This window comes from Marmota flaviventris, chromosome 3, assembly GCF_047511675.1.
Source record: "Marmota flaviventris isolate mMarFla1 chromosome 3, mMarFla1.hap1, whole genome shotgun sequence".
Classification (NCBI taxonomy): Eukaryota; Metazoa; Chordata; class Mammalia; order Rodentia; family Sciuridae; genus Marmota; species Marmota flaviventris.
The window spans coordinates 43,958,016-43,973,232 of NC_092500.1; the positions used below are offsets into that span (position 1 = coordinate 43,958,016).

General features: G+C 32.4%; 1 non-coding gene across 1 annotated transcript; it reads left to right on the plus strand.

The window, feature by feature from the left end:
- The first annotated feature begins 527 nt into the window (after positions 1–527).
- LOC114088699 (U6 spliceosomal RNA) lies at positions 528–634 on the plus strand. Its single transcript, XR_003582031.1, has one exon. It is a non-coding gene; the product is annotated as a U6 spliceosomal RNA (small nuclear RNA).
- Positions 635–15,217: the final 14,583 nt, after the last annotated feature.

The window sequence follows — 15,217 nt, forward strand, 5'->3', positions numbered from 1 at the left end:
CTCCTCTAATTGAGTAATCATCTTATTTGGGTTATTACTTCTCAATTATTTATCCTAGCCCTATGTGTTTCATGTAGAATTTAAACTTTTTTTAATAGTGTATATTTTTTTCAAGAATTTATTTAGCAGATTGAAATGTTTTCATTTGCCCCATTTTGGATTGCTTTGTTGTCCAGAGAACCTAAAGTCAAACTACAACACTATAAAATCAATACTGTTTATTACCTATTTGCTTAATAGATGAAATTTGTCTGTAATATTTACTTTTTAGACCATGATAAATTCAGTCATGTCATTTGTAATATTGATGTTAGCCAGTCATTTCAGTTCAAACTAAATCTTGAGAAAAAGAAAAACAAACATGTTATTTCAAATTACTTGCATTTTTGTAAGACAATTCAGCATAATTCTTGGACTCTAATGATGGATTGAAATCAGATGGATATTTAAGAACTTTTGGATTAATTCAGCCATGCAAATTTACAAAGGCCAAAAGTTTCATAATTTAAGTTATTTAAAGAATTTTAGTGCTTGCTTTGGGAGCACATATACTAAAATTAGAATGATACACAGAAGATTAGCATGGCCTCTGTGCAAGGATGACACAAAAATTCATGAACTGTTCCATATTTTTACATATCAAAAACAACATGCACCACGATAAAGTGGGATTCATCCCAGGGATATAAGGTTGGTTCAACATATGGAAATCAATAAATGTAATTCATCACATCAATAAACTCAAAGATAAGAATCATATGATCATCTCAATAGATGCAGAAAAAGCATTTGACAAAATACAGCACACCTTCATGTTCAAAACACTAGAAAAACTATAGATAACAGGAACATATATCAACATCATATAGGCTATCTATGATAAGCCCCTGGCCAACCTCATTCTAAATGGAGAAAAATTGAAGGCATTCCCTCTAAAAACTGGAACAAGACAGGGATGCCCTCTTTCACCACTTCTATTTAACATAGTTCTTGAAACACTGGCCAGAGCAATTAGACAGACAAAATAAATTAAAGGGATACAGATAGGAAAAGAAGAACTCAAATTGGCACTATTTGCTGATGAAATGATTCTATAAATAGAAAAACCTAAAAGTTCCACCAGAAAACTTCTAGAACTATTAAATGAATTCAACAAAGTATCATGATATAAAAATCAACACTCAGGAATCAATGCATTTCTGTATATCAGTGATAAATCCTCTGAAGGGAAAAAAAACTACCTCATTTACAATATCCCCCCCCCCCAAAAAATTGGGAATCAACTTAATGAAAGAGGTGAAAGATCTATATAATGAAAATTACATAACCCTAAAGAAAGAAGTTAAAGAAGACCTTAGAAGATGGAAAGATCTACCTTGCTCTTGGATAGGCAGAATTAATATTATCAAAATGACCATACTACCAAAAGCACTATACAGATTTAATGCAATTCCCATCAAAATCCCAATGACATACCTCATAGAAATAGAAAAGCAAAGAAATTCATCTGGAAAAATAAGAGACCCAGAATAGCTAAAGCAATCCTTAGCAGGAAGAGTGAAGCAGGTGGCATCACAACACTAGACATTAAACTACACTAAAGAGCAATAGTAACCAAAACAGCATGCTATTGCACCAAAACAGACTGGTAGATCAATCATACAGAATATAGGACACAGAGACTAACCCACAAATAACAATTATCTTATATTAGACAAAGGCTCCAAAAACATGCATTGGAGAAAGCATCTTCAACAAATGGTGCTGGGAAAACTGGAAATCCATATGAAACAAAATGAAATTAAACTCCTATCTCTCTCATGGTGCACAAAACTTAACTCAAAATGGATCAAGAACCTAGGAATAAACCCAGAGACTCTTCATCTAATAGAAGAAAAGGTAGACCCTAATCTTCATCATGTGGGATTAGGCCCCAACTTCCTTAATAAGACTCCTTTGGCACAAGAATTAAAACTAAGAATCAATAAATGGGATGGACTCAAACTAAAAATTTTCTTCTCAGCAAATGCTGAGAGCCATAGCCAAGTAGGAATGAGGCAAGGCATTTTTGGGTTGGAAGGTGACCCTGCTCAGGGATTAGGGTGGCTCGGGGCTTAGGGTGGATCCTGCTGGATCCTGCTGCCTCGGGTGCCCGCTCCTTGAGTTCTCTGATATAAGGAGGCTGATTCATAATGGGGCAGGGAGGGGGAGTGTGGGAGGAGGAGACAAACTCTAGATAGGGCAGAGGTGGGAAGGGAAGGGAAGGGAGGGGCCATATGGTTAGAAATGATGATAGAACATAATGGACATTATTATCCAAAGTACATGTATGAAGACACAAATTGGAGTAATTGTACTTTGTATACACCAGAGTAATGAAAAATTGTGCTCTATATGTGTACTAAGAATTGTAATGCATTCTGCTGTCATATATAAATAAAAAAATTAATGAAAAAAATAATAAAAAAGGTTGTATAATATGAAGAGCTAAAACTTAAAATGAAAAAGATGAGGAAAAAAGTTAGTGTCAGTACTGCCAATAGACCTTCAGTACAGACTCCTGTCCATGCCAGACCTGTGACAGACACAGGTGTCTGTGACAGACACTTTCCACTGTGCCTTGAGAGTATCATTTCTCTTAAGAAATGTATTTGAGAAGATTTTGGTCTTTTTATTTTGTAAATAGAAGACAAATAAGTGTAAGAACTCAGAGCCTGAGTTATACAACAGCTTCTGTTTGTAATAAAAACTAAAAATACTTACAACAAAATAAAAAAAAATGTAAAACATAAAAACAAGATCTTAAGACTTGCAGACTTGGGGCTGGGGTTGTGACTCAGCAGTAGAGTGCTCACCTAGCAGGTGCGAGGCCCTGGGTTCGATCCTCAGCACCACATAAAAATAAATAAATAAATAGATAGATAGATAGATAGATAAATAAAAGTGTTGTGTCCAACTACAACTGAAAAATAAATTTAAAAAAAGAATTGCAGACTTTAATCTTTTAACTGATTATAAAGCCTTATTAATATCAGATTATAACTTGAATTTTATATTTATATTTATATTTATATTTATATTTATATTTATTGACTGGAACATAACAAACGTTTTGTCAAATTAATGCTATGAGAGTACTGATTATTTCTCTTTATGTACTTGCAGATTTTACTTTGCATGTGTTTCTTAACTAAGATATCTGAGATAATTAACTCACATGGACTAATGTATTAATTTTTCAAAATCAGTTGAGACACAATTAAAACAGTGTCTTGACTCTGTTTCCCATGACCTTCAAAATTGTAACCACCTTTTTTGGTAAAGCGTAAGATCCCCTTCTATGATGAATATTTGCCTGAAATATTCAACATATGTAATCATTTTTTTCTAAATCTATAAAGCATGTATTTCTTGCATTACATGATTTGGTATTGTGTAAACTTCATAATGTGCAATCAATATTCAAACACTTTATATTCATATTTTTATCTCTCTATCCCCCAAAATATTACATTCTTGCAGGTCAAAGAATGTGACTTGCACTTTACTTTTATGTGCCCAGATATTAATATAAATCTGTAAGTAAGACAGACACTATTTGGGGAACTGGGCTTTGGTGTCAGAAATTTGAATTTATACTAACTGTTTGACCTTGGAGAATTCAATTGGTATTTCTGAACATTACTTTTTTATTGTACATAAGATTTTATGATATTAAATTCATAGAAATGTTATAATAAAATTAAACATGTATGGGAAATAGTATTGAAACCATGAAGTCTAGAGAAATTGTTTATTCTAACAAAAATTATGTTTAAACAGACTAAAGAGTTTTTATCTTTGGAATGACTTACTTAGGAGTGTGTACAAGGAACACTGAGAGACAGATATAATACACTTTGACAAATATCAATAAGTTCTATTGTTTTCCACATATACATTTTTAAGAAAAATCATCCATCCTGCAGCATCAGCACCTTTATTGGTTTCTCACAGAAATATGACTATTGACTATTTCTGCATTTCTCAAAAGCATGATACTATATGCAATCTGACATACATATGTTTCATTTTTCAGTTACACAATTCTAGCCTTTATTTCTAATAACCCAGATACCAAGTTATTCAGTGTGACTTTTTCTAATATTGCTAGCAAGTTGCAACTTATGTATTGCATTGTATGACAGATATAGATTTGACACACTAAAGATTGCTAGAGAAAAACAAACCTGGATATGAGTTCCAAGATATTCTGTTATTAAAGGAATTAAAAGAGAAAAGTGATAATATTTTCTTTCAGTAAGTAAGAAGGAAATTCCAGTTTTTATATCTATGCCCATAAAAACATAATATGCCCAATAGTAGGCTCAACTTGCTGATTTTAAAATGCAAAGCTGAAACCTTTCTGATCTTAAAACTGTAAACACTATAATACCGTAACTCCAAAATTTGTTCAGGAGTCTCTCAGAAGGATCTAGAAAATTATGGCAGGAGCAACTATTTATCTTTCATGGAGACAGCAGAAGTTTTGTTTCTCTTTCTATTTTACTGTATAAATGGATGTGAATTTCTGTACAGATTTAGTCTTCAGTGATTGCATGGTGTAATCTGACAGGCATACTAATAATTCCTTACATACCTCTTCTCTGTTATTGCAAAATTGTAGAAGTTAGACATGATTTTCTGTTTCCTTAATAAAACCATATTTCCACCACTTCTCTAAGAATTCAAAATTGTTTTAATCATCAAGAAAATTCATATTATGGTTCAGATGGAAGGGGAAAGTACAACAATCTGGAAGTAGAAAAAAACAGATAGAAACAAGTTGGTCCTACTCCTTGGTTCCAGGTTATTACACTTAAAATATCTTGCTTTAATGGCTTGAATGTGAGTTGTCCCCCAAAAGCTCAGGCTTGAGAAAAATCAAGAAGGTTCAGAGGAGAAATGATTGAGTTGTAAGAGTCTAAACTCAATCAATTAGTTAATCCTAATGATAGGGATTAACTGAGTGGTAACTGAAGTGGAAGGATGTGGTTGGAGGAGGTGGGAATTGGGTTGTGGTTTGGGGTATATATTGTTATCAGGAGAGTTGACTCTCTCTCTGTTTCCTGATCACCGTGATGTGAGCTGCTTCCCTCTGTCACACTCTCCCCTAAGATGTTCTGCCTTACCTGAAGCCTGTAGAAATGAAGCCAGACTTCTGCGAACTAAGACCTCTGAAACCATGAATCCTTAAATAAGCTTTCCTCCCCTACAATTGTTCTGGTGAGATCTTTTTGTCACAACAAAATAGCTGACTTAAATACTTGCTCATTTTAGGATGAATAACTTTAGAGAGGGAGAGTGTGTACTTGGATAGGCAGGTTTGATGTGGGGGCACGCTAAGTGTGAATAGAAAACAAAATCACACTGATATTGAAATTTTAATTGCTGGAGCTGAGAATCATCTCTCTAAGGTTTGGCCTCCCCTTTTGACACAGGAAAGTCTGTGAGACACTGGGATGCTATGTGAGAATGGGAGTCTTCAGTGGCAGACTGACTCCACCTCTTTCTACTGGGAGCTCTGTAATCAAGAAAGCACAGGGTCCAGTATCTCAGCTCTCTCAGTGTTTAGTTTTATAGTGTAAGGTGGCTTTTTCTGGGGCAAGGAGATTCTGGTTGTAGAGAGTCACAGTCCCGAGGCTCCATATTTAAGCATAAGTGTGGGTTGATGCTTTTAACCATGAACAATACTATAAATTCAAGAATATAACAATCAGGAGAAGAGTTGTGAGGGATATAAAATTAATGTATTACCTGACCACCTGATCCTATGGAGAACTCTTAGTAGGATGTCACTGTTTTGTCAAAACAGGAAACTCCATATCAAAGACAATAATATTCTGGTCAATTTTATATGATAATTAACCTGAATAGTTTCACACGTTTTAAAGAAAACAATTTCTTTATATTTGCTAGACAAAATAATGATTGAGAATTTTTAGAGTGATTCTTACATTGTTGGTCTCATTTATATGAGGTCATACCATAAGAGATTTATGACAAAATGTTCATCAATCTCTTTTTAAAATTTTCAATTTATGAATAATGAATTTGTATTATCACCATTAAACAATGCTATAAAATTATATGATAAGAAAAATTACTTCCTGATCCTAAAGGTTGATGTCTGTGTAGTCAATATTAATACATAAAACCTGAAAAACTAATTATGCAATTAAGAAATTAGTATTATAAACCTCTATTAAATATATTTTTAGAGCCAGAGGGTAATTATTACTTAATATCTTCTGTTTTAAAGAGAGCATAACATTTTCATGTATAGCATTAGTTCACATCCAGGAAAAATATTGTGAATTATTAAAATATAATTTAAATATTAAGTCAAATTACATAACAACACATAAAATATTTACAGAGTAATTAATCTGGTATATTATTTTCAAGGTACTTGATATTTTTAGAGTTGTACAAGGCATAGAGAAAATGAGTTTTGAAGTAGAGTCCAGCTCACAAAAGCAAAATCACAGGGTAAGTTTTCATCTACCAATAGATGTATTTGAATCAGTTGAAGTAAGACAGGAGTGTTAAAAAAGCCTTCACTCACAAGCTCCATCATGAATAAAATTAAAAGGTTTTATTGCCTTCATTAGTTTTCTTCCCCCCAAATCTCCAGAATTTGCTTTCAATATCATCTATCAGAATCATCTGTGGAGGAAAGGTCACAGATCTAATTCTTCATTCAGGCATAGGGAACGTTAACATCTAATATACAATGCGAGCTATCATATATAATAATTAGGGTGTAATTGCATTCATATATTTCCTCATAGATGTCTTTAGGCACTCTTTGTTCTACCACTTCAAGACATCACAGTGATGCTGTTCCTATGGTTACCAGGAGGGGTGCATTTATGGAGATAGCTCAAGACTATAAAAGGAGTAAGAACTCAGCCAGGATTGCTGGCTGGTCTGATGAAGTCACTCTGCCCATCAGTATTTCTCGGTTATCCTGATGCTAAGATTGTTTTCTTTACTAGGAACAAAGCAATTACTGACATCTTACATGAATAAATCAATTTAATTAATTTTCAGTCTAATTTGATCCATTTATTGCTGCAGCTCTAGATGCTTGAGAAAATTTATAAGAAACAAAAGGATTTTATAAGCCTCTTAATTTAAATGAAATAGTGCTTTGAAGACACACTTTCCTCCACATTGCTAAAGTGATAATGAAATAAAAAAAGGTATACAGGTAAATTCAACTCGTGTTTAAAATAGCCCCACAATGAGAAATATCCATGTTATCTGCACAACAGTACATTTATTTAACTGAACATGGGCCTCATCCCCTTTGTTATCACTGTTTTGTTTTCATGAGGACTGACTTGAAATAAAACCTCCTTATCATGTAGCTCATGATATTCTTTTGTTTCTAAAATATAGACTTGAGTTTATAAGAAACAACAAAGTTTTTCCATCTCATATTTTTGTGTGCTTCTGACATCAAATATCTTAAAGAAACTCAGTTTTCCTCAGTCCAGCAAGCTTGGCTACCTGACTGCCAGAGATGAGAAACAGAAAAAGAAAAAAAAAATAAGAATTTTATGCAAATTTTCTAATTAAGCAAAGGGAATCAAACAGCATTCACTTGAACTCACCATCCTACACCCTGACATATTTCTAAACAGAAGAGGGTATAATTATTTGTGTATGTCAGCAAATACCCAGTGGCATATCTGAGAGCAACATCTATTAAAGAGCAGACACCCCTGTTTTCCTCGGAAGATTCTGAAATAATTAAGTTAGTAAATCATCACCTAGTCAGGACATCAGGCTCCCACAGCTACTCTCCTTGATCTTCACCTTAATTATGTAGTTGTCTTGATCCCTGACGGTAAAATGTACTGACATGCACGTGCCTTTGACTGCTCTGTTCTGGAGATACTTCAGAAGCTATTCATGATTTGATGTTTTTATTCTAACTCCCTGTTTCTTTGACATGTGTATCTAGAGAGAGACATGGCCGTAGCCTGCAACATCCTGGGGGTAAGCTACTTACATCCAATTCTTACTGTTCAGTAGCTACCAGAGTGACATTTGCAATCAGGCAGTTACTCAGTGCTTACTGTCATGATGAGGATGATTGTGACAAGTCTATATTTTGGTTTAGGTATAGATATATAGAGCAGACTTAATATTGCCTTTTCTAAATGTGCACTCCTACACACACACACACACACACACACACACACACACAATAAAAATAAGTTCAATAATACATTTCACTTTATCTTCAAGGCCTACAATGGCCACAATTATGCTTTAAATAATAAATTAAAAAGGAAGAATATAATTTTGTAAATTACTTCTCCAACAAAAGAAATCTAATAATGTTAATTACCTGCTACAATAGTACAGTGTTATCATTGTACAGAATAGTTTTATTTCGACTATATACAATTTCAACTTTCTAGTATTATTAATATATGTATGTATGCATGTGTATATATGAATAGTATTTGTATTAGAAAAATGAAATGTTAATCTATTATTCAATTACACAAAATAGAAGGTGACATATTAAAACTCAATTTTCTACTAGGTAAGTATTACTTACATTTTCTATAAAACATCCACAATATTCTCCTCAGAAGAGTGATACCAACTATTGTAAAAGTAAGAAAGACAAGTTAATGAGAAAATAATGCTATTAAAGTCCTTTTTATTAGCTTTTCTTATGAAATAACCAGAGAGTGTTGCATAGCACTATATCAACCAGGACTGCAGATGAATGAAATTAGTACATTATGCAAATAAGAAATGTGTGGCATTCTTAATCCTTGTTCCATGGACATCCTTGACAGAGCAGCCTGTATCTCAAGGCTTATTTTATGAAGATATCAACATTTTTGAGAAATATAAAATTAAAGTTAGTAACAGGAAAAAAAAAAGACATCAGACCTTGACTGGTGATTGATTTTTTTCACCTGCTGTCCATTACTATTTAATCTGTATATAGGAGAAAAATCAGCTGAGCTGTCCAGAAACATCTGTATGTTATGGTACCCAACAAATATAATAGCCACAGCTAATGAGCCTAGAGATAGGAAGAGCATTACCTGGTTGCTGTTTCAGCCTTCAGCCAATGAATATAAATAGGCTTTCGTTGATCTTTCGTCCTACTGAAATGTAATCCAGTTTATTGAACTGGTGAATTACATTAACCATTTTGACATTATTTCTTTATAAATCTAACATGGTGTCCTTGTTCTGTTCTTTCTCTCTCTGCATTAGAGAATCTATAATAAAATGATGTGATATAATTAATATCAATGATTCTGAAAATTATGATTAAAATAACTTATTTAGAAAATCTGATTTATATATGCATATATGTTGTTTATATGCATATATAATATATATTTTATGTATATAATGAAAACATACTTGTTATATTTATGTCCAGCACATGCTAGTGGATTAAATTAAGGAAATCATGTCACATAAAAATTTAGGACTTTCACATTTATTTCTATAGTTATTTTTTCTACAAAGTGATTTGTCTCATTTATGATTCCTATATAAATCAAATGAAAAGATCCATTCCATGAGTTTTGTAAAAATGAAATTAAATAATAGATATAAAGTGCTAGATACACATCAGGTGCTGAGGGAAAGCTCATTGACATTGTTATTATTGTGACTCTTAGAATATTATCAGAGCATCAAATATAGCACTCGGTTGTATGCTGACAAATTCATCCACAATTAGGAAAGTCCACACTGAGATTAGGAAGTAAACCCTGTCTAAACAATGAGCTTATGAAAGAATGTGTTAAAGCTGATCATTACTATTTAATCTGAATAAATAAATTGTCAGTCATGAAAAGCTGGGCATTTTCCTGAGAAGTGTCTTCACTAAGCATCCTTAGTACTCCCTGTCTCACATGGATGTCATCACATTATATGTTACACATTCAAACTCCAAGCTCTGTCATCTTGGTTGTATTGTTTCCTTGGAATAAGATAACTGGAAATTTTGTCCACTGAGTAATTACTAGTCATCAAAGCTTCTATCATTGTCTTGTTCTTTCACTAATCTAAGAATGATGGAAAATACTGATGAAACAGAAAATCGTTTTAGGTGACCTGAAAATAAGCAGAAATCTGTTTCAGGTTTTTCCACACAAGGAAGCAAAAGTATTAATAAAAATAAAATGTTAGTAGACAGAATTAACAATGAAAGTATGATTATGCTTTTACTTAGCAACATTACAATAAGCCATAATATAGTATCTACTGTTTAGAAATTGCTCATCACTTAGTTTTTCATAGCTTTCACAAACAGTCAGTGAACTAGCTAGGGAAATATTGTTTTCTCTACTTTACAGATGAGAAAACTGATCTTGAGGGGTAAAGTGATTTGGCAGATCTCATTCATTCAGAGAGAGAGAGAGAGAGAGAGAGAGAGAAAGAGAGAGAGAGAGAGAGAAAGAAAGAGAGAGACAGAAAAGCAGTAATATGTTATCTTAACTCTCCAAAAGGTGTATTTCGACTTTAAAGTTCATTGATGAGACAAAAATTTATCAATAAAGTGTCAGCAACTTCAATGCTCATATAGTATATATGTGTGTCAACATGATTAAAAATGTGATGTGATATGTGGTAAATACTGTTCAGTGTTACCTATAGATTTTTTCAAAAATTCTTATAACTAAGTTAAAACTATTCACTGTTCATAAGGTTGCTAAAGAATACAGGAAAATAAAATTATAAATTTATTTTATCAATGAGCTTTATTATAAATATATAACAGTCCTCCGAAAACAACTCTAATGCTATTTTTATGTAAGTGCAATGATTTTTTAGTGATATTTTGGAGTACCTACTTTATCCTCATCTAAAGGAATTCATATCTAATGCAATTACAGCAAAAGTTATAAAACCACGAAATGATCAAGGAAGATTCCTAGATGAGTGGTTTAAATAACTGGGCAGTTATGCAGTTTGCTAAGATAGAGAAGACTTGGCTCAGAGAGTTTGGGCAGAGCAGAAGGGAAGAAGCTAGTTGTTCTACTTTTCACACATTATATATTAGAGAATGCACCTGAATATGAAAATACAAATATAAAGGAAGTAGATTAGTTTTACATGTTTGGACATCAAGGGATACAATAGACATGGTAAATGTGGGATTATAATCATATAGAAGTGAATCTATCCATATTTGGTATAGATAAAAAAGAAAATTTGCCTGAAAACACTCTAGCATCTTGAAACAGGGAAAGGAGGAGCCAGCAAAGGGGAATTAAAAAAAAAATGAAAGAAAGAACAAACCTGAGACTGTGACTGGAAACAGGAGAAAGAATCTTTGGATATGTTGAATTCTGGAGATCATGAGTGAAATGAGTGATTCTTGAAAATGTTTCATTAGCTGGATAGAAAAAAATTATTTTGTGAAAGATCTGTATTAGTCAAGTTCTTATCAGAGAAACATGGCCACTTGCATAAATACATAATTTATTCTACAAACTTTGCCTTAAAATAATTTGGGGAACTCATTATGCTCTCCCTGGAACTGTCTTGGCAGTTGGCAAGGTCATGAATTGCTCAGGGAAGATTGTCATGAAGTGGAGACACAGGGAAAAGTTGAATCTACTAGGATTAATGGATATCAGGAGTATGGAATATTATCAACATTTGTCTCCCACAATTTCCAAGCAATCAACTTTAATATTGGGGATGTTCTGTGGGAACAACTGATAAATATATCCCAGACTAATCAGTCATATGCATTCTTAGCCTGGCAAAGTGTACTAAGCACACACACACAAACAGACACAAATACACACACCTAACATATATCTATATGTATATGTAATATATTCATATATAATATATATGTAACATATATATGTATTTATGTATTTGTATATTCCATAATATTATATATATGGAATACATATATGTTTATATATATAACTCATATATGTATATATGTTATATATACATACATATATATTTATGGATATATGTATATATATATGTTCCATTATCTGAATGTACTTTGCCAGGCTAAGAATGCACATGGCTGAGAAGCCTGAGATGCTTACACAGCAGATACACTAGAGTTGCTGTGGGCCCAGCCACAGCCTCATGACAAGAGAAACCATCAGTAAATAATAATCTGCATAAGCTATAGCTATATCTCATCCTGTACTAGAGTAAAATTTCCTGGCTAGAATAAGATGAATATGATTTCATTTACACCATTCAAATCTTAGTTACAATGTTTTTCATGACCCAATCAAACCAGAACTATACAGGGAAGGGAATTCAGAGAAACAAGTTCCAGTTTAGCTATTGTGACAATTCAAATTCTTCTAAGGGTTGAAGATTGAAGGGAAATGGGAGGACAGACATATCCTGCTTTTCTAAGACTGCTAAAACAGGATAAAAATGTCAATGCTTTTCATCTGTTTTGGTTCTCTAAGATGATAGATAATGCATCAATATCTTTCTATATAAGATTGTAGATAATTGATAATGAATCACTAGAAATGGAGAGATTCATGCTGAAGAGGAGGGAGGGTAAGATCTTGACAAATTGAGATAAACACATGCTGTTAACACTATGGAATTTCTTGTTAGTCTTTTTTTTTTTTTTTTTTTTTTTTTGCTATTTCTAATGTAATTTAGTGGTCCACAGCACAGATTCTAGGACAGATTATTCTGGTTATAAATCCTGACCCCGCCATTTAATAATTGGAAGAGAAGCAGAGAGTAAGAAACGCTGAGCTGCATCCACAGCCTTTATTTATTTATTTCTCTCTCTTTTTTTTAATTTTAATTTTTTTTTATTTTGAGACAGGGTTTCACTAAGTTTCTTAAGACTTCATTTTTAAAAGAATAATGGGTGCATTTACACAAAGGAGCAACCCACTTGTCCACCCATGGCTTATTTCAAGCTATCAACATGATGCCAACCAGCTTACATGACTCCTGAATATGTATCCGTTCTCACCAGCCTGAACAAACTAGCATGAGCCTTTTCATTGTTCTACCTTTTTTTCACTGGGTTACCCTTACAAAAATTTTACTTATTTTTCTGTGTATAAACAAGTCTCAACTCTTTTCTGTTGTATAATTCAAAAAATACTAAGCATTTTATTTACATGGTGCTTTTGGCTTCATAAATCATCCTTATCAAAAAGAAAGGTGGGGAGTCAGGGATCTCATGAAAATCAAAGTAAGATCAGTAGAGGAAAAGGACCAGAGGGTGGGAGTAAGAGAGGGAGGAAGGACGTGTTGCAGAGTGATATTGGCCAAATTATGTCATTATATTGTGTGCACGTACAAATATGTGACAACACATCCTATCATTATGTACAACTATAATGCACCTATAAAAATGTGGAAAGAAGAAAATAATAACAATAATAATAATAATAATAACCCATGGATTATTGTAAATAATAAACAACTTAATATTTAGAACTCAAAGAACATTTACCCTTGGCAAAAATCCTACTATTATTTAAATGTTTCTGTGCTTTAAAGAATGATGCAATTTTTATGCTTTTTGTTTAACATTGTAATGTTAAAATTTCTATATATTTAAATTTCCTTTTAATTGTTACCTTATAATTTCATAATATTTCAGGATGTAGGGTGTACAAAAGTGTACTTAACATTTTATTATTTTTCCTTAGTAGGCATTCAGGAAAATTAATTGTAAATCTACAAAGCTTCAAATTTCAAAGAGGTTTTGTTTGTGTTTTCATAATGCTGTGGTAAACATCTTTAAAGATAATGATATAACACATCCATTTAGATCATTTTGGTGGGTTGAACTATTAAAAATGATCTGTCAACTCAATGATCCCCAGAATTCTTAATCTTCTGTCTTCTAAGTGAAAAGGAAATATGTCTAAAAATTAAATTTTAACTTTTTGTTTTAAAATATATTCTTAAGAGTTAATTAAAATTCAAACTAGCTTATTAAATGATTAAACACTGGAGAGCATAAAAAAATCTACTTAAATATTTTAGCATTGTGTGTCTATCATTTATTTCTAAACCCATGGTGAGCACTATAAAATATTAGAAATCTATGATTTTTCTTCTATTGCATCTATGTTAAAGTGAACACTGAACTCTTCCCAGAAAAGGCCTTCAATAGACATTTAAATTATAGTAATTACAGTAGTTTTTAAGATTCTCTGAATATCTGTTCTTTTGTGTCTGATGTTTGCAATTATAGATTTTTATCATGAAATTTAAAAATGCACTAAAGTGATATAATATCCATATTTCTGTACTCCACTGATTGTCAATTACCATATTTGAACATGTCCCTTGTTACATTTCACAATTAAAACATATGGGTAATTTCTTTGTGCAGCAATTGCATTTGCTATCATAATACCTAGTGGCAAAACTGCCAAGAAAATATTCCCACCTGTCTCCAGAAATAAGAATCTTCTTTGCGTTACTAATTTGACCAAAGTTTATATCTTCTTATATGATTCACCTACTGTTGGTATATTTGTTAGTAACTGTAATTATGTCTTTATTTCAAATGTTAATCATGATTTTATAATGTGCTGTTATGACAAATGTCCTTAAGCATTTTCTGGATGAGTGCTCAAAGGTAGAAATGTCCACTTGCTTGTTGAAAAATTACATTGTGAATAAAATAAAAGAGTACATGGCTACAAAAGGGAAGAAAGAACTTTACTCTCTGCAAGAATTCTCGCTAATAATGTTATAATCACTGTTACTAGATGCTGCTTCGTTTTTGAAATCATTCCTTTGAAGTGGAAACAGGCTATTCCTGAGAGACAAAGGCTAAATGAAATGCGTTCAAATTTTTCTACCTTCAATCTGGTGTTCACGTCCATAAGAAATATGAAAAGTACATTTCTTAAAAGTGTACTCTTGGGATTTCCTTGGCACGGCACTTTCTTCGTGCATCTCTCATCTTTTCATCTTTCTCCTTATATCATCATAGTTACTACCAATTAGGCATTTGGAAATTTTGTAAGACTCTATTAAATACTCCAAATGCATTTTCTCCTTTATTTCTTTGAATAACACTATTTGGCACTTTATCACAGAGAGAAAACTAACTTTCCTCAAAATAATAATATTAAGAAGATGAAAAGATGCACATTACATCCAGGAGTGTGACTGTCACGATAACTCATGCATT